This window comes from Lepidochelys olivacea (genome assembly GCF_965140295.1).
Source record: "Lepidochelys olivacea isolate rLepOli2 genome assembly, chromosome: 7".
NCBI classification, from domain to species: Eukaryota; Metazoa; Chordata; order Testudines; family Cheloniidae; genus Lepidochelys; species Lepidochelys olivacea.
In genome coordinates this window covers 45,865,671-45,884,805 of record NC_140417.1, presented here as the reverse complement: position 1 = coordinate 45,884,805, position 19,135 = coordinate 45,865,671, and the positions used below count along the sequence as shown (strand labels likewise).

Sequence of the window (19,135 nt, the reverse complement as noted above, 5' to 3'; positions counted from 1 at the left end):
TAATCTAGGGTTGACCCGATAAAATCTATAGTCCTCCTGGGAGTCAAAGTAGGATGTTACACAGACTCCCAAGGATGCCAGGAAACTTAGTAAAAAGATGGTTGATGACTGGACGTCCTAACTAGATCTGCCCATAAGCAGCCAATCATCCAGGTATGGGAAGACAGTGTAACCATTTCATCTCATCTGGGTCAACACCACAGATAAGGCCTTTGTGAAGACCCTGGGGGCTGTGGTTAGTCAGAATGGAAAAACTTTCAAGGAGGGGATTATCAAGACCAGTGTAATCATTCTTAATTCTGACATGTGAATACAAACATTTTACTCCAGCCTCCATTTTTCTTGGCAACTAGAAAGTATGGTAAATAGAATGCTTTCCCCTAACGCTGAGGAGGTACTTGTTCTATGGCTCCTCACTGGAGGAGAGAACCCACTTCCTGATAGAGAATCACTTCATAAGAGAGGTCCCTGTAGAGGGGTCAGGATGGGGCTCTGTGAGTGGAAGGAGAGTGGAAATCGATAGCCAAAGTGGATGATCTCTAGTAACCACTTGTCTGTTGTTATTGCCCTCCAGTTATACATGAAGAGGGTGAGAGGGCCACCAAATGTTTGGAGAGCAGTATATAATGTCATTGATAGTGGTAAGCAGTTCTTGAGCGTCCTGTCAAAAAAAAACCTGGTGGGTGAGATTGCGCAGCAGTAGTTGAGGTTGAGAAAGCTGTATATCTGGATTTATGCATACTCTACCTTTTTACAGGGTGGCCTGTGAGAACATTGGTGATAAAATGCCTGAGGACAGGGTCTGTCTGCACATTTGTTTGTGGTGCTTCCTCTTTGACCATGGTGTATAAAAGACCAGGGAGTAGAGGGTTGTCCTAGAGTCCTTGAGGGAATGAAGTGACTCATCTGTCTTCTCACTGAAAAGACTGGTCTCATCAAAGAGTAAGCCCTTTATGGTATTTTGGACCTCCCTAGAGAACCCTGAAGAGTGAAGCAACTGTTTGAATCTCTCGACAATGACTGTGGCAATGGCATTAGATATAATATTGGCTGCATCTACTACTGCTTCCTGTACAAATGTTTTAGCCACCAGACTGCCTTCATCAATGAGTGCTTGGAACTGGGTCCTGTCCTACAGGGGAAGTTTTTCTTTGAATTCCACAAATTTAGTATAATTTGTGAAATCATATTTCACTAACAGGGCCTGGTAGTTCGTGATCCTAAATTGGAAGCTGGCAGATGAGAAAATGTTCCAACCCAGAAGGTCAAGTCATTTATCACCCTTGAATTGACCTGGGGTGCTGTAATCTGGATCACTGTTCCCTCAAGGAAATAGGTGCTGGGTGCGTGCAACACTAAAAAGCCCTGTATTCACACTGTACACGCTATTATAATAATCTTTGTAGAAAATACGCCTTGTGAGGTATCACATGAAAACTAATAACTCATTGATCATTAATATTCTTGTGTGATGTTTGTACATGGTGGTTATTAAGAGTTATGGATATATGCTAGAATTATGACTAAAGTGTGTTTAAACCAGGCATGTCAGGGGTAGTTGGTAAACAGGCTTGCCTTAGACAAAAGAATGTGTATTTGATTCTCTGATAAGCCTGAAGTTCAAGCAGAGACAACGAGGGTCCATTTTTACATATTAGGTAAACAAAGCTATTAAGCTAGCACAGAGGTGGGCAAACTATGGCTCGCAGGACCATCCTGCCTGGCCCCTGGCAAACTATGGCTCGCAGGACCATCCTGCCTGGCCCCTGAGCTCTTGGCCTGGGAGGCTAGCCTCCGGCCCCTCCCCTGCTGTTCCCCCTCCCCGCAGCCTCAGCTTACTGCGCCGCCAGCGCAATGCTCTGGGCTGCGAGCTCCTGGGGCAGCGCAGCTGCACAGCCTGGCCTGAACTGGTGCTCTGTGCTGCACGGCGTGGCTGCCTGACCTGATGCAGCCGCGCCACCAGCCACCAGTGCTCCAGGCAGCACGGGAAGGGGGGGTTGGATAGAGGGCAGGGGAGTTTGGGGGATGGTCAGGGGCCGGGGGTGTGGATAGGAGTCGGGGCAGTCAGAGTGCGGGGAACAGGGGGGGTTGAATGGGAGCAGGGGTACCGGGGGGCAGTCAGGAAGGAGCGGGGGTTGGATGGGGCGGCGGGGGGCAGTCAGGGGCGGGGTGTCCGGGGGCAGCCAGGGAGAAGGGGTGGTTGGATGGGGCAGGGGGTCCGGAGGAGGTCAGGGGACAGACAGCTGGGGGTGGGGTGGATGGGGCAGGGGCCGCCGGGGAGTCATCAGGTGGGGTCAGATAGGGGTCAGGGGCTGGGCCATGCCTAGCTGTTTGGGGAGGCACAGCCTCTCCTAACTGGCCCTCCATACAATTTCAGAAACCCAATGTGGCCCTTGGGCCAAAAAGTTTGCCCGCCCCTGAGCTAGCAAGTGGGGGAAGAAAGTGCATGGTACATCCTTCACCACAAGACTCCATCTCACCCTCCTCTCCACTTGAATCAACTTTATTTTGAAGGGTATCCCCTGGAAAAATCCATTCCAAAGGTTTATTGGTCTATAAAGACGAGGGCTGAACCTCAAGTGATAAGCAATTGACAATATTACTGTATTATAAAAGTATATAAATTAAGGTATTTTCTGAAAGCTAATGACACACTGGTGATTAACATAACTGTGAAATGTATGTATTAACATTATATGAGGAAATATGGCTACTTAATAATATTACATTTTGAAGTCTGTGGTCAAACAGGGAGGAAGAAGTTCCCGCCCAGACAGGAGAGAAGGCAGCTATTTACCAGTCTCATATGTAAATTACGCATGGTGAAATCAAAACAATGGAAGCCCCATTTTCACATAGGGTGATGGGAAGCCCACAGAAAGGTAAGAACAACAAGAGGTCATCCAGCCTCTTGAAACAAAGTCATTCACTTTTGAAGGATATAACCAAACACAGAAGCCATCTTTGGCATCCATCATTAAACAGACACAAGGGAAGAGAGCTCTTGCAAACTGAGAAAGATGGGTCCTTCAACCAATGAGGATTGAGGTCTCTAGAAATTGAATGTAGGTGATAAACATGCATAGGTAAAGATCTTTCACCTAGGAAGGCAAGGGAAAACAGCCTCTTGTACTTCTGTGGAAGGTCCTGACTGAGTGAAAGTCAGCCTGGCTCAAAGAGACTGTCTTGAACAAAGCCTGTACTTTGCTAGACTTAGTTACAGACTTTTAGATACTTTTTCACTTTTATTTGCTTGTAACACTTTCTAACTTTATCTCTCATACTTGAAATCACTTAAAATCCTATCTTCTTTTGTTAATAAACTTGTTTTACTATTAATATAAACCAACTGAGGCATTTGTTTAAATGGAAGGGTATATTTACCCTATTTACATCAATAAGCAACGATGTGCTTTTGCGTCTTTAGAGGAACAACCAAACATTATTTCTCTGAATTGACCAGGAGAAGGCTGGGTGTTACAGTACACATGATTTTGGGAAAATGTGGCACTGGGATTGTGTTGAGTTACCCTGCTGGTTGTAATCATGGCTGGCCCAGTTGGGGAAGATGGTCAGTGTGATTCCTGCAGAGATCTGGGACACCCAGGATACAGATCCCAGAGGCCAAAATAAGGTGAATATGATGGGTGAACTGGCTGGGGAGGGTATCCTCCAAGGCACTGTCTGATAGGAGAATGATTCCAAAACCTCCTTGATGATCTGTCTAGACTGGTCTCTCTAGGAGGGAGGGTGAAGGTTCATACGAAATGTCATATTCTTCCAATGAGAAAGTTGAGTCATATTCTCTGGGGATGCCAGCAGTAGAATACTCCCATTTGTATTGAGGGAGAACCTGTTTCTCCCTAAAGTGGTCACCTCTGGTGCAAGAATATCTCTAATAAGGACTGGACCTGAGAAGAGAAGAGATTGTGGGTATGGGAATGCAAAAATATCCTCCATGGAAGTAAAAGTCTCAGTTCAACCCAGAGTACGTGGAGTACCCGAGGTTGGTACCAACGGATCTGCGATGTCAAGAGAATAGACCTGTCTTGGCTGAGGTAGTACCATGGAAGGGAAATCCAACATGGAACTCCCAAACAGAGTTGTCGGATTCCAGTTTTTTGGTCAGTGAGATGGAGCCGGTACCAACAGATCCTTCCCCCTTTCACACATTCCCTTCTTGAATGGAAGATTTAAGCAGGCTTAAGTCCTTAAAACTCATGCATGAGGACTCGCCCAACTTGGAAAGGCATCTTTTCTTTCAGAGGCAGATCTGGAAGGGGATCTGTCCTTGTGTCTATGGTCATGCCCCTTTCTCTCATGAGAGGGTTTTTAGTCTTAAAACAGACCCCACCTCAGCCCCAGAGCTTGTGGTTGGAGGGAGACTATTCACAGACTGAGGCTACACATGGGGATCTCCCTGGCCTGGGTCCAACTGTGGTGTAATGGCCTTCCTTCTCTATGAGATGTTCCTTCAAGCATAGCTCCCTTTCTTTCTGGGTTGAGGGAGAGAAGGAGCAGTAAATGCTGCACTTGGAGGCAACACGAGGCTTTCCAAGACAACAGAGGCAGTGCTGATGTTCATCACTGACAGAGAAGTAATGGGGGCAGATAATACAGTTATTAAGCCCCAGAACCCTGAGCATAGTCTCTCTCTGTGGGGAAAAATTTCCCAGAGCAGAAAGAACTAAACTATCCATGAACTTCTAAAGCTAGAAAACTATAAAAGCTATATAATGATGTACAATATCCACACTACAGATGCAGAAAAGAACAAGGATAGCTGAGGATGCTGAGGATTCTAACTCAAGCCATGCAGTCGTAAGAAGGAACTGGAGAAGCATCAATCCACACCACCACTTATGCCTTTGGATTAGAGCACAAGGAGAGCATCTGCGAAGACGCGGACCAACAGACACTGCTTGCTGCTATCTCCATCTCTGCATGGAGAGCATGCATATCCATGTGTGCAATATACATAGGGACCCGCACTAGAAGAAACAATAGTTCTGACAACTCTGAGGTGTGAAATGTTCCATTCTTTGTAATGGGTGATTCTTCAGATGTGAATATTATTAACTATGTTAATGCCCATCAAAGCATGTAAGAAAGGAGAGGAATATTTACACCAGTGTTTTCCAGAGCCAAAAAGTGTGTGGACAAATGAAAAGGGGAAGGGGGACACAGAAGATGTATAAATTAAAAATGTAGGCCTTTCACAACACGTGATGAGACTGTAATGGGGTATATAATTGTTTTCATTTTCCTGAAGGAGGGATCAGCTTTCAAAAGTTTAGGAATCCAGGCTTAAAAGCTGAGCAGAAATTGCCCAGTCTCTCTTCATCCAGCTCCTCCCGCGGTAGACTGTGGTTCAGAGACAAAATGTGTTCTCTAGAAATAGCTTTATCCTAATAAGACATAAAATAACTGGTTCCTTTGTTTGCCCATGGAAGTGACCTCAAAAGACCCAATCGGCCAGATTTCTTACTCTCTATGCACACCTTACTGTGTAGCAGAGGCAACACGTTGGGGGGTGAGGGGGCAAGCAGGGTCACATTCCCCCCAGATTTGCTGCTTGGCCTGTGAGCATGCTCACACACACTGAGCATGCTCAGTAACACTGCTGAAGCTGGCTGCCCTCACTCTGCCCCCCCCTCCCCCAATTGGCAGGCACGGGTCGTCTCTGCTATGTAGTTCTGCAGTGCCAAATGTGGCTGAACTACAATCATCCTGATGGTCTCCTAAAGACATGTTATATTGTGCCACTTTGTCAAGAAAGATTACTCTACTGAATACCCTTGGAAGCTGGGGTAGAGGGTTCCCTATACTGAAGAAGAAAATAACTGTGAAAGAGATGTTTGCATAACGCTACACCAATGGCCCCATCCATCTGAGTAGTATGTGAAGATTTTAATTCCTTATCTAAGGTTTGCCCATCCTCTGGAAATGGCACTGTTAAGCTTCTGAAACACTGTAATCTTGTGAAATTAAGTTGTTTGTAATATTGTGCAACCAGAGAACAATTACTGTAGATTTCTGGAATTGAATGCAGTGTTCAGTTGTAGGCCACATTTTCAAGATAAAAACAAATATTATTAACAGCATATCCTGCACAGCTGACAAGAGTTCTGACATGATGAATTTTCCCATTCTGTCCCAAGTACATGCAGTCCCAGGCAATGTCCAAAGACTGATCAAGTTCTGAAGAAGACTGTAAACACCCTGTGTAGCCTGTGGCAAGGTCTCTGGATTCTGCAGCACTGGGGTGGAAATTATGCAACAGCTTCAGATAAATTAAAATACTTGAGGTTTTAAGTAACTCTACTAATAAACAGTGGTCAGCAAAATAGCATCTGTTTTATTTATTTTATATGAAATTAAATTTACTTTATATTGTTCCAGTATTTTCAGTTTTCAGCATGCCATACTTTTTTGTATTTGTAACAGTCAATTGTATCAGCACTTGTCATTGGCATAACTAGAGCTGTATACTGTTGGGTAGAGGACAGAATTGAAGCTTCTGGTGACACATAGGGAGGAGTGGGAGACAGTTTGGGACTGTGGGATAAGCAAGTTAGCTGCATATTTCTGTGAAAATGATCAGCAGTGAAATAATAGTTAAGAACCATGACATTAAAATTGTCTTATTCAGGTTTCAAAATTAACCTATTGAGATGAATGGGACACTTCAAAACTCTCATGATATTGTTTCAAGTTATTGGTAAACTCACTACATTGGTTAAATTAAAACAACATTTTCAATGTTGTCTTCAGAATTATAAGCAAATATATAATTTAAATTAAAGATGAGATTCTGGAGCACAATTCTGCTGCAAGGAGTAATTTCTACTGAAAATTCTGCAGTATAGATTTGGCAAACACACAGAGCTCCACATGAAGTACTGTAAGAAAAGAAGGGCCTCTTAGTGATCAGCTACTCCAATCCCCTGTCTCTTTTGGCTGCAGCTGCCAATGCTGTTCTTTAGCAGATTACTTCTCAGCCATTGTCAGTAGGAGAGGTAGATGTTGATGGCTAGGGAGCTGAGAAGATTATGCCCATGTAAGGAAGATAGAAGTTTAATCTCCACCTAAGGGGAGAAGAAAGAAGGGTAGTTGTGGATGAGGCTCTGTCGGAATAAAAGAATTTATGGTGACAGCCCAGAAGCTATGGAGTACAGCAAAGACTGTGGAGCCATGAAAGTGGAGTAAAGAAGGAGAGCTGTACTGGAGGAGAGAAATCTGGAAGAGTTGAGGTTGTTCTGAAAAGAGGGACTGAGGACAGTAATGTGAGGGTTGAAATAATTAATTTTTTTTTTTAAATAAACCAGGAATCTGGGGATTGCTAGGGTCCATTCAACAGAGGGGTTTACACACATTTTGGTGAATTTCAGTGAATTTTCTCTGCCTTTTTCTCTCAACTTTCTAAGAAGAAACCCCTAAAATTCACTACCATGCTAGCAGTATCTGGATTCCCCACACCCCACCCTATTTAAAGAGAAAATTGCTTGAATGATGAATTGCTTGAAACATGATCCTAAACACCACCTTTTCTGACAAACTGTCAAAGTTCATTAGTCATTAAAGTGGGGACACTTCAGTCAAAAGAGTAATCTCATAATAAAAATAAAATGTTTTTTCTTGATAAATCAAACATGCTAATCAGCCCTCTTCAAATCAGTCAGATATTATTTGTAACCATTCATTATGTTTTTAGTTGTCTCTCATGTAACTTATTATAGCTTTCACTTCAGGCCGCTCTATCACGTCATGGGCTGCCAGGCAACAGAAGTCTTGTCAGTTTGTCTGCAGTGATCTACACTGCACTTGCATGAACAAATTCTGTAAATCTCTCTTGTACCTAGGATATTTTAGTAAACATATACACAAAATTTTTATAATAGTAATAATAATAAAAGCTGGCTAAGGGCTAATTGTACCTGGTCAGACTTGATATCATGTGTTGCAGGATCTCATATCACATGCAGCACAAGTCTATCATCCACTAAATCTTGTTGCCATGTTTTATGTTCTAGATACAGACCATTTCCTAGGCTTCTATGGCAACATCTGTTACTACTGACAACGCACAGCATTAGCACTGCTAAGACTATCTTAAGTGCAGTGATACTCAGAAAAGTTACATTGTGAAGTTCCATCTTAATTCTCTCTCAGTGATTCTATATAAAATTTGTGGAGTTTACAAATCAAAAGACGATTTTTCTAACAGACAGTTCTTTAAAAACTCAAACTTGGTTTCCAAAATCACAATGAGCATTTTTTGCCTCCTACTCAAGCACTCATAATAAAGATTCAAAAATTAGAATTTGGCTGCCAATTGTGTTTATGCATGAAACATCTCACTTTTCCATACCTAGTTTTGCAATGCTAGAAAGAGTCTATACTTGTTTTTTGTCACTAAGATAAACAGATATTGTATGCCATGAAGATACATAGGAAGCAAGTTTATTGTGGAAGTTGACATGTTAATGTCACTTTTTATCATCATAAATATATTTAAAGGTACTGTAAAGAAAACATCTTTGCATTTCTATACTGCAATCTGAAAAATTCTACTGACACTTGTCTAGGGTATAATTTTTTTTAAAAGGTGACAAATATAATTTTTTTCTTATCATAATTATTATAAGAATGGATTATTAGATTTTGTCCTTATGCTAATAAATTTTCTGATGTCTAAATATGGATTTAGGTGTCTAACTTTCCACATTAAAGTCTGAAAAATGATAATGTTTGCGCAAGATAGTAACAGAACTGGGAACAGAATACAGACCTCATGCCTCTATGTTCTCAGTTTTAACCACTAAACAAATCCTCTCTCAATAAAACTCAGTTGGAATATAGAGTGTTGTGCCTTATTTATGGTTTAAAACTTATTGCAAGTCTCTAATGTTATAAATGCAACTGAAACCCTTAAGCACAACAAAAGATATTTTAAAAACTTTATACATAATACTGTGTCTGACTGTTCAACCAACTTCCAAGTAGTAATGTTACCATGAAGCTTCCTGCCATCAACAGAGAATTAATCTCAGATTATGCACTGTAGGACTAAACAATTAAAAGAATAGTAAGTTTTCCCCAAAAGTTTATGATCTAAAAAGAAACAAGCTACATGCAAAGGAGGGAAGAAGGATAAAAGAGATAATCAAAATCTATTGTATAAATTGTTTAAATAAGTAACAATTATCTGCAACTGCCTCTCTAGCTGGCCATTAGGAGTTAGCTAATTTCTCTGAGGCATCACAACAGAAGTGGGCCTTGAGGAGAAATTTGATGTAGTAAAAGTTAAAGGGTCTACAAATCAATTCAGGGAGGTTGTTCCAGGGTTAAGGGAAGGAGCATAAGAAAGTATAAATCTGATTGGGAGAGAAGCAGATAAATAGGTGATTAAAGGTGGTGTTCTTAGTGAAGCAGAGGGGATGGAGGGAAAGAGAACAGCAGATAAGTAGGAAAGGGCAGAGGTGTGACGGACCTTGAGGTATGTGTTACAAAGACGCACCAAGTGCCAGTGCCTCAGTTTCCCCAGAATATTTCACCTCAATTCCTGAAAAGCAGGATGCAAAGAGTCCCCAGATTCTAAATATAATTTTCAAACAGGCATATGACCAGATGAACACCAAAGAGGAGTCACTGAAAATCTTTCACTTCCAAACTCTAAGAGTAAGACAGACAGGTAAGCAGAAATCTAGTCAAATAATTTTGAGAGTAGCCAAACCATAGGTAAATCATTTTCTTTTTTTAAAAACCTCACATTGTCTTGATTCTTACTCCTGGAGATAAATAAGCCCAGGCAGGTCTCCACAAAAATGCACTTTCCAAATACAGAGTGCTAAAAAAGCCATTTTGTATACTCAGAAGAATCCATTAGACTTCACAAAAAGGAAGGTGAACAAGTTCTTTGGTGACCTGTCTACCATTTTGAGGGGCAAAATTTCAGAAGATAGATCAAGGGAAAAAAGGTAGTAACAATGATGTAAAATATATAGATATGGATTTAAAATGGATTGTCAAGTAAGGGCTGAAGGTTCCATAGAAATTACAGAGGCTAATATCTAAAGTATCAAAAAAACCTTATACCCTTTCCCCCCACTCCTTTATATGCTATCTAAATTGATGTTATGTTCTCTGTCTTACTATGCTTATTTACGGTCTTGGGTTAGCATTTTGACACCACAGCTTGTGATACTAACCAATATTGTCTCAATGTATTCCCCCATCAGTCTGTCTATCTATACCAATCTGTTCTCTCTTGTCTCATACTTAAATTTTGAGATTTTTGGGACAGAGACAGTCTTTTTGTTCTGTATTTGTACAGTGCCTACCACAATGGAGTCCTGGTCCACGACTGGGGCTCCTAAGTTCTACAACAGGGGTCTCAAACTCCCAGCCCATGGGCCATCTGCGACCCGAGAACCTCCCCAATGTGGCCCGCGGGGCTCCAGCAATTTTGGATCCAGGTCTCTCCCTTGGCCCAGGCTGCCGCCCCCGGGCACTCCCCCCATGCAATTTACAATGGCCCAGGGCCTCACTCACCATTCGCAGTGAAGCAGAACTGAGCGGCTTCTGCCTGCTCGCTCCACGTGGCTGCCGGCCCCTCACTGTGGCCCCAGGGCAGGGCAGGGCAGGACAGGGCTGTGCCTCCACATGCTGCCCCCACCCCAAGCGCCCCTGCAGCCAATGGGAAGCTGTGGGGCAGCAGCACGTGGAGGCCCCCGGGCCTGCCCCACCCTGGAGACCCAGGTAAGCACCGCCCCCCCCTCCCAGAGCCTGCACCCCCACCCTTTCCCCACACATACCCAGCCCCCAAACTCCCACCCAGAGCCTGTACCCCTCCCCACTTCCACCCCTCCTCCCCCCTCCCAGAGCCTGCACCCTCTCCCCCTTCCCACACACACACACCCGGCCCCAAACTCCCTTGCAGAGCCTGCACCCACTCCCCCTTGCTTTTGGGGGGCGGGTTCTGGCAGCATGAGTGACATTATTGGTCCGCTGGGAGGATTTGAGGACTGGCACTGGCCCTAAGGTAAACTGAGTTTGACACCCCTGTTATATGATATACAAATAAATAAATAAATAAATAGATAGATGTTTGTAAAGAGCCTAGAACACATGGGTCAAGATTTTCAGCTAAGGTAAATCAGCAAGCTCTACTGAAATTAATGGTCCTATATAATGGCCTTGCATCCAACAATTTTAAAAAAACTGGATAGGGAGCTCCCTGGACAATTAATGTTGATTTTCAATAAGTTTTCAAATACTGAAGAAGTTTCTGAAGACTGGAAAAAAGCTAACATGACAATTTTCAAAAAAGGGTAAACAGGATGACCTGGGTATATGGAGGTTACTTACCTGTAACTAGAGTTCCTTTGAGATGTGTGGTCCTTACCTGTATTCCACAAGGGTGTATGCATGTGAACCATGTGCCTGCTACAGAGATTTTTAGTAAGCAGTGTTCTTTGGTCTGCTCATGTGCAATTTTTTCTCCTTGTGCTCTAAACCGAGGACTTAAAGGGCAGTGCAGAACACTACTCCAGTTCCTTTTTTTATTGCAAATCTAATCATAATCCACACCAAAGGGGATGGAGGAGGGCAAATGGAATACAGATATGGACCGCACATCTTGAAGAACATCCAGTTACAGGTGATTAACCTCTATTTCTTCTTCGAGTGATAGTCCCTATCTATATTCCACATTTGGGAGATTAGTAAGCAGAGTCAAACAGGAGGTGGGTAAGAGGATGTAGATACCACAGATGTCTGTAGTACTGCCATTCCCACAGCTGTACCTACAGTAGAAGTCTGGATCAATGTGTAATGTCATGTTGTGACAGTCTATAACATCGGGGAGGGCCCTGTAACCCCCATATTCCTCATTTATATATAATTGTGATCTTGCATATAAAGCATGCCGTGTTAAGTATCAGGGGAAAGGTTATGATCTGCTAAAAGTCACTATTCTAGCTAAATATGTATATCATTAGTGCATATGAAGTTATGAGATTGTATTGTATGGTTGTCACTAAAACATACTGTAAGTTGGGGATTCTGCCAGATATTAACTCACCAGAAGCAACAGCAAGGAAAGTAACTAACGTCCAGGCGGGGTGTGAAACAACCTATCAACAACATTGTCCAGCAAGGGAGCTACAATTCAATGACTCACCTGCATAAGGCCACACATGGGGAATTGCTGAACCTTGCCTAGGGACTCAGCAATGCCCGCCAGACATGCCTGGACTTGTGTGCTCCAAGCACATGGGCTAAGGGTATAAAGAAGAACACAAAGGGCCCACTGCTTGGCCTTTCTCCTGCCCCCACCTATGCCGCAAGCAACAAAAACACTCAGAAGACTGAAGACTCGAACAGAGGAGACTGGCCCAGGTTTAAGAGACAAACCTGTATATTAAGCATTGCAATATCCAGTGGGGGGAGAAAAACTGCTTAATTTAGATGTTGCCCAGTCTAATAGGGATGAGAGTTTAGACTGCATGCTTATATTTTATTTTGGTAACTAACTCTGACTTTTTGCCTATCACTTGTAAATCACTTAACATCTATCTTCTGGAGTCAATACATTTGTTTACCTGTTTATCTTTACCAGTGAGTTTGCCTGAAGTGTCTGGTGAATCTGCTCAAGTTTGCGAAGGCCGGTGCACATCCACTTTCCATTGTAAACCAATTAATAAATTTGCACTGCTCAGACGGTATATTTCTGAGATACAAGACTGGGACTGGGGGGGCATTTGGCTGGTGTCTTACTCTGATTCATGAGTGGCTCTGGGAACATTCATGCTAACTAGCTGGGCATGGGGCTCCACATGTGGTTGTGCTAAGTGATAACAGCACCTGGAGGGGTTTGCTGCTTGTCACTAGCAAAGCATTGTGCGAGGCATCACAGGCTGGAGAGTTAAGGGGGCACAGTTGTCCCACAGTCCCATTAAACATGTAAAGGTGTGTACAGAGCTCCAGAGAGCCACCCTTCATAATCCTAAGAAGTGTATATTTCGCAGAGATGGTTCAGAGGTCACTTGTGCTGTGGTGGAATGGGTTCTCACCCCATCTGGGTCAGGAATTTGAGTTAGTTGGTAACAAAAGATGATGCAGAGCAAGATCCACTTAGAGTGTCTCCTTGATTGCTCTGCTAGGGTGATAAGAAGTCTAGGTGTTTTCCTAATTCTTTTGTTCTCAGTAGGTAAAACACCAGTCCCTGCCAAACGTCTAGAGAGCGAAACCTTTTCTCCTCATCAGAGGCACGAGATTTTGGAAAAAATATTCGCAAAGGGATGATTTGATAACTGAAGTCTCCGGATCACAGGCCCTGGTTCTAATGGGGGACTTCAATCACCCTGACATAGAATCATAGAATATCAGGGTTGGAAGGGACCCCAGAAGGTCATCTAGTCCAACCCCCTGCTCGAAGCAGGACCAATTCCCAGTTAAATCATCCCAGCCAGGGCTTTGTCAAGCCTGACCTTAAAAACCTCTAAGGAAGGAGATTCTACCACCTCCCTAGGTAACGCATTCCAGTGTTTCACCACCCTCTTAGTGAAAAAGTTTTTCCTAATATCCAATCTAAACCTCCCCCACTGCAACTTGAGACCATTACTCCTCGTTCTGTCATCTGCTACCATTGAGAACAGTCTAGAGCCATCCTCTTTGGAACCCCCTTTCAGGTAGTTGAAAGCAGCTATCAAATCCCCCCTCATTCTTCTCTTCTGCAGGCTAAACAAGCCCAGCTCCCTCAGCCTCTCCTCATAACTCATGTGTTCCAGTCCCCTAATCATTTTTGTTGCCCTTCGCTGGACTCTCTCCAATTTATCCACATCCTTCTTGAAGTGTGGGGCCCAAAACTGGACACAGTACTCCAGATGAGGCCTCACCAATGTTGAATAGAGGGGAACGATCACGTCCCTCGATCTGCTCGCTATGCCCCTACTTATACATCCCAAAATGCCATTGGCCTTCTTGGCAACAAGGGCACACTGCTGACTCATATCCAGCTTCTCGTCCACAGTCACCCCTAGGTCCTTTTCTGCAGAACTGCTGCCTAGCCATTCGGTCCCTAGTTTGTAGCGGTGCATGGGATTCTTCCGTCCTAAGTGCAGGACTCTGCACTTGTCCTTGTTGAACCTCATCAGATTTCTTTTGGCCCAATCCTCCAATTTGTCTAGGTCACTCTGTATCCTATCCCTACCCTCCCGCGTATCTACCACTCCTCCCAGTTTAGTGTCCTCTGTAAACTTGCTGAGGGTGCAATCCGCGCCATCCTCCAGATCATTAATGAACTTATTGAACAAAACCAGCCCCAGGACCGACCCTTGGGGTACTCCACTTGATACCGGCTGCCAACTAGACATGGAGCCATTGATCACTACCCGTTGAGCCCGACAATCTAGCCAGCTTTCTACCCACCTTATAGTGCATTCATCCAGCCCATACTTCCTTAACTTGCTGACAAGAATACTGTGGGAGACCGTGTCAAAAGCTTTGCTAAAGTCAAGAAACAATACATCCACTGCTTTCCCTTCATCCACAGAACCAGTAATCTCATCATAAAAGGCGATTAGATTAGTCAGGCATGACCTTCCCTTGGTGAATCCATGCTGGCTGTTCCTGATCACTTTCCTCTCATGCAAGTGCTTCAGGATTGATTCTTTGAGGACCTGCTCCATGATTTTTCCAGGGACTAAGGTGAGGCTGACTGGCCTGTAGTTCCCAGGATCCCCCTTCTTCCCTTTTTTAAAGATTGGCACTACATTAGCCTTTTTCCAGTCATCTGGGACTTCCCCGGTTCGCCACAAGTTTTCAAAGATAATGGCCAATGGCTCTGCAATCACAGCCGCCAATTCCTTCAGCACTCTCGGATGCAACTCGTCCGGCCCCATGGACTTGTGCATGTCCAGCTTTTCTAAATAGTCCCTAACCACCTCTATCTCCACAGAGGGCTGGCCATCTCTTCCCCATTTTGTGATGCCCAGCGCAGCAGTCTGGGAGCTGACCTTGTTCGTGAAGACAGAGGCAAAAAAAGCATTGAGTACATTAGCTTTTTCCACATCCTCTGTCACTAGGTTGCCTCCCTCATTCAGTAAGGGGCCCACACATTCCTTGGCTTTCTTCTTGTTGCCAACATACCTGAAGAAACCCTTCTTGTTACTCTTGACATCTCTGGCTAGCTGCAGCTCCAGGTGCGATTTGGCCCTCCTGATATCATTCCTACATCTGCTGGGAGAGCAATACAGCAGTGCACAGACAATCCAGGAAGTCTTTGGACAGTGATGGGGACAACTTCCTGCTACAAGTGCTGGAGGAACCGACTAGGGGCTTACGAACAGGGAAGAATTGATAGGGGAAGTAGAAGTGGGTGGCAACCTAGACTGCAGCGACCATGAGATGGTTGAGTTCAGGATCCTGAAAAAAGGAAGAAAGTAGAGGAGGAAAATAAGGACCTTGAACTTCAGAAAAGCAGACTTAGACTCCCTTAGGGAACTGATAGGCAGGATCCCCTGGGAGGCTAATATTTGGGGGCAAGGAGCCCAGGAGAGCTGGGTGTATTTTAAAGAAGCCTTATTAAGAGTGCAGGAACAAACCACCCCGAAGTGCAGAAAGAACAGCAAATATGGCAGGCAACCAGCTTATCTTAACAGCGAAATCTTCGGTGAGCTTAAACTCAAAAAGGAAGCTTACAAGAAGTGGAAATTTGGACAGATGGATAGGGAGGAGTATAAAAATATTGTTAGAGCATGGAGGGGTGTAATCAGGAAGGCCAAGGCACAACTGGAGTTGCAGCTAGCAAGCGATGTGAAGGATAAAAAGAAGGGTTTCTACAGGTATGTTAGCAACAAGAAGGTGGTCAGGGAAAGTGTGGGACCCCTACTGAATGGGGGAGGAAACACAGTGACAGATGATGTGGAAAAAGTTGAAGTACTCAATGCTTTTTTTGCCTCGGTCTTCACAGACAAGGGCAGCTCCCAGACTGCTGCACTGAGCAACACAGCATGGGGAGTAGGTGAGCAGCCCTCAGTGGTGAAACAGGTTAAGGACTATTTAGAAAAGCTGGACATGCACAAGTCCATGGGTCCAGATCTAATGCATCCAAAGGTACTGAGAGAGTTGGCTGATGTGATTGCAGAGCCATTGGCCATTATTTTTGAACATTCCTGGTGATCGGGGGAGGTCCCGGACAATTGGAAAAAGGCAAATATACTGCCCATGTTTTAAAAAGGGGAAAAAAGAGAACCCATGGAACTACAGACCAGTCAGCCTCACTACAGTCCCCGGCAAAATCACGTAGAAGGTCCTCAAGGAATCCATTTTGAAGCACTTGGAAGAGAGGAAGGTGATCAGGAGCAGTCAACATGGATTCACCAAGGGCAAGTCATGCCTGACCAACCTGATTGCCTTCTATCATGAAATAACTGGCTCTGTGGATATGGGGAAAGCGGTGGATGTGATATATCTTGACTTTAGCAAATCTTTTGATACAGTCTCCCACAGTATTCTTGCCAGCAAGTCACAGAAGTATGGATTGGATGAATGGACTATAAGGTGGATAGAAAGCTGGCTAGATTATCGGGCCCAGTGTGTAGAGATCAATGGCTCGAAGTCTAGTTGGCAGCCAGTATCAAGCGGAGTGCCCCAGGGGTCAGTCCTGGGGCTGGTTTTGTTCCACATCTTTATTAATGATCTGGATGATGGGATTAATTGCACCCTCAGCAAGTTTGCACATGACACTAAGCTGGAGGCAGAGGTAGATATGCTGGAGGGTAGGGAAAGGGTCCAGAGGAACCTAGACAAATTGGAGGATTGGGCCAAAAGAAATCTGATGAGGTTCAACAAGGATAAGTCCAGAGATCTGCACTTAGGAAGGAAGAATCTCATGCACCGCTACAGGCTGGGGACCAACTGGCTAAGCAGCCGTTCTGCAGAAAAGGACCTGGGGATTACAGTGGATGAGAAGCTGGATATGAGTCAGCAGTGTGCCCTTGTTGCCAAGAAGGCCAATGGCACACTGGGCTGTATTAGTAGGAGCATTTCCAGCAGATCAAGGGAAGTGATTATTCCCCTCTATTCGGCACTGGTGAGGCCACACCTGGAGTACTGCATCCAGTTTTGGTCCCCCCACTACAGAGGGGATGTGGACAGACTGGAGAGAGTCCAGCGGAGGGCAACAAAAATAATTAGGGGGCTGGGTCACATGACTTACGAGGAGAGGCTGAGGGAACTGGGATTGTTTAGTCTGCGGATGAGAAGGATGAGGTGGGATTTGATAGCAGTACCTGAAGGGGGATTCCAAAGAGGATGGAGCTAGGCTGTTCTCAGTGGTGGCAGATGACAGAACAAGCAGCAACAATCTCAAGTTGTAGTGGGGGAGGTCTAGGTTGGATATTAGGAAACACTATTTCACTAGGAGGGTGGTGAAGCACTGGAATGAGTTACCTAGGGAGGTGGTGGAATCTCCTTCCTTAGAGGTTTTTAAGGCCCAGTTTGACAAAGCCTTGGCTGGGATGATTTAATTGGTCCTGCTTTGAGTAAGGGATTGGACTAGATGACCTCCTGAGGTCTTTTATAACTCTAATATTCCATGATTCTATGTGAAAGTCCGAATATAATAGGGATGAATTTTGGATGGAGGTGTTTCTCTTTATGAAAAATGCTATATGGCGGATCTGTCATGAATGCTCCCAGCTTGCTTACCCTCCTGGATGATGTGATGAGGAAGGCAACTTGAATCGAGAGATGGGACCTAGAACAGATAGCTAATGGTTCAAAGGCAGGTTTGATAAGAAGGAAAAGATGAGATTGAGATCTATGGGACAGGTGAATGTCTATGGGAAAGTATCTTTCATGAAAAGAGCCACGAACCATGTTATGTCTCCTAGATAGGGGATTATAGATGTTAATGTGTCCATGCAGAATTTTAATTTCCAGAGGAATACACTTAGTTGACATAGATCAAGAATCAGTCTCCATCCCTCTTTCTTTTGGGGGACCAAGAAACCGGGGCAATAAAATCCCTTCCCTTTATGCTGGGATGGCACCAATTCTATATCCCCTTTCTGAAGGAGAGAATTTACCTCTTGACAAAAAGAACGAGGGGTCCTTGAGGCACCTTAGAGATTAACAAATTTATTTGGGCATAAGCTTTTGGGGCTAAAACCCACTTCATCAGATGCATGCAGTGGAAAATACAGTAGGAAGATACACACACACACACACACACACACAGAACATGAAAAAAATGGGTGTTGCCATACCAACTCTAACGAGACTAATCAGTTAAGGTGGGCTATTATCAGCAGGAGAAAAAAAACCTTTTGTAGTTATAATCAAGATGGCCCATTTCAAACAGTTGACAAGAAGATGTGAGTAACAGTAGGGGAAAAATTAGCATGGACCAGTCCACACAAGAGATCCACTTCCTAGACACTACAGTGCTAATAAGCGATGGTCACATAACCACCACCCTATATCAGAAACCTACTGACCGCTATACTTACCTACATGCCTCCAGCTTTCATCCAGTCCACACCACACGATCCAGTGTCTACAGCCAAGCTCTAAGATACAACCAAATTTGCTCCGATCCCTCAGACAGAGACAAACACCTACAGGATCTCTATCAAGCATTCTTAAAACTACAATACTCATCTGGTGAAGTGAAGAAATCGATTGACAGAGCAAGAAGAGTACCCAGAAGTCACCTACTACAGGACAGGCCCAACAAAGAAAGTAACAGAACACCACTAGCCGTCACTTTCAGCCTCCAACTAAAACCTCTCCAGCGCATCATCAAGGACCTACAACCTATCCTGAAGGACGATCCCTCACTCTCACAGATTTTGGGAGACAGGCCAGTCCTTGCTTGCAGACAGCCCCCCAACCTGAAGCAAATACTCACCAGCAACCACACACCACACAACAAAAACCACTATCCCAGGAACCTATCCTTGCAACAAAGCCCGTTGCCAACTGTGTCCACATATCTATTCAAGGGACACCATCATAGGACCTAATCACATCAGCCACATTATCAGGGGCTTGTTCACCTGCACATCTACCAATGTGATATATGCCATCATGTGCCAGCAATGCCCCTTCTGCCATGTACATTGGC

General features: G+C 44.3%; 1 protein-coding gene across 2 annotated transcripts in view; it reads right to left on the bottom strand.

Moving 5' to 3' along the window:
• DOCK3 (dedicator of cytokinesis 3) overlaps positions 1 to 19,135 on the bottom strand; it is a 585,745-nt gene that overhangs the window by 320,741 nt on the left and 245,869 nt on the right. The gene's annotated exons all lie outside the window — the stretch shown is intronic.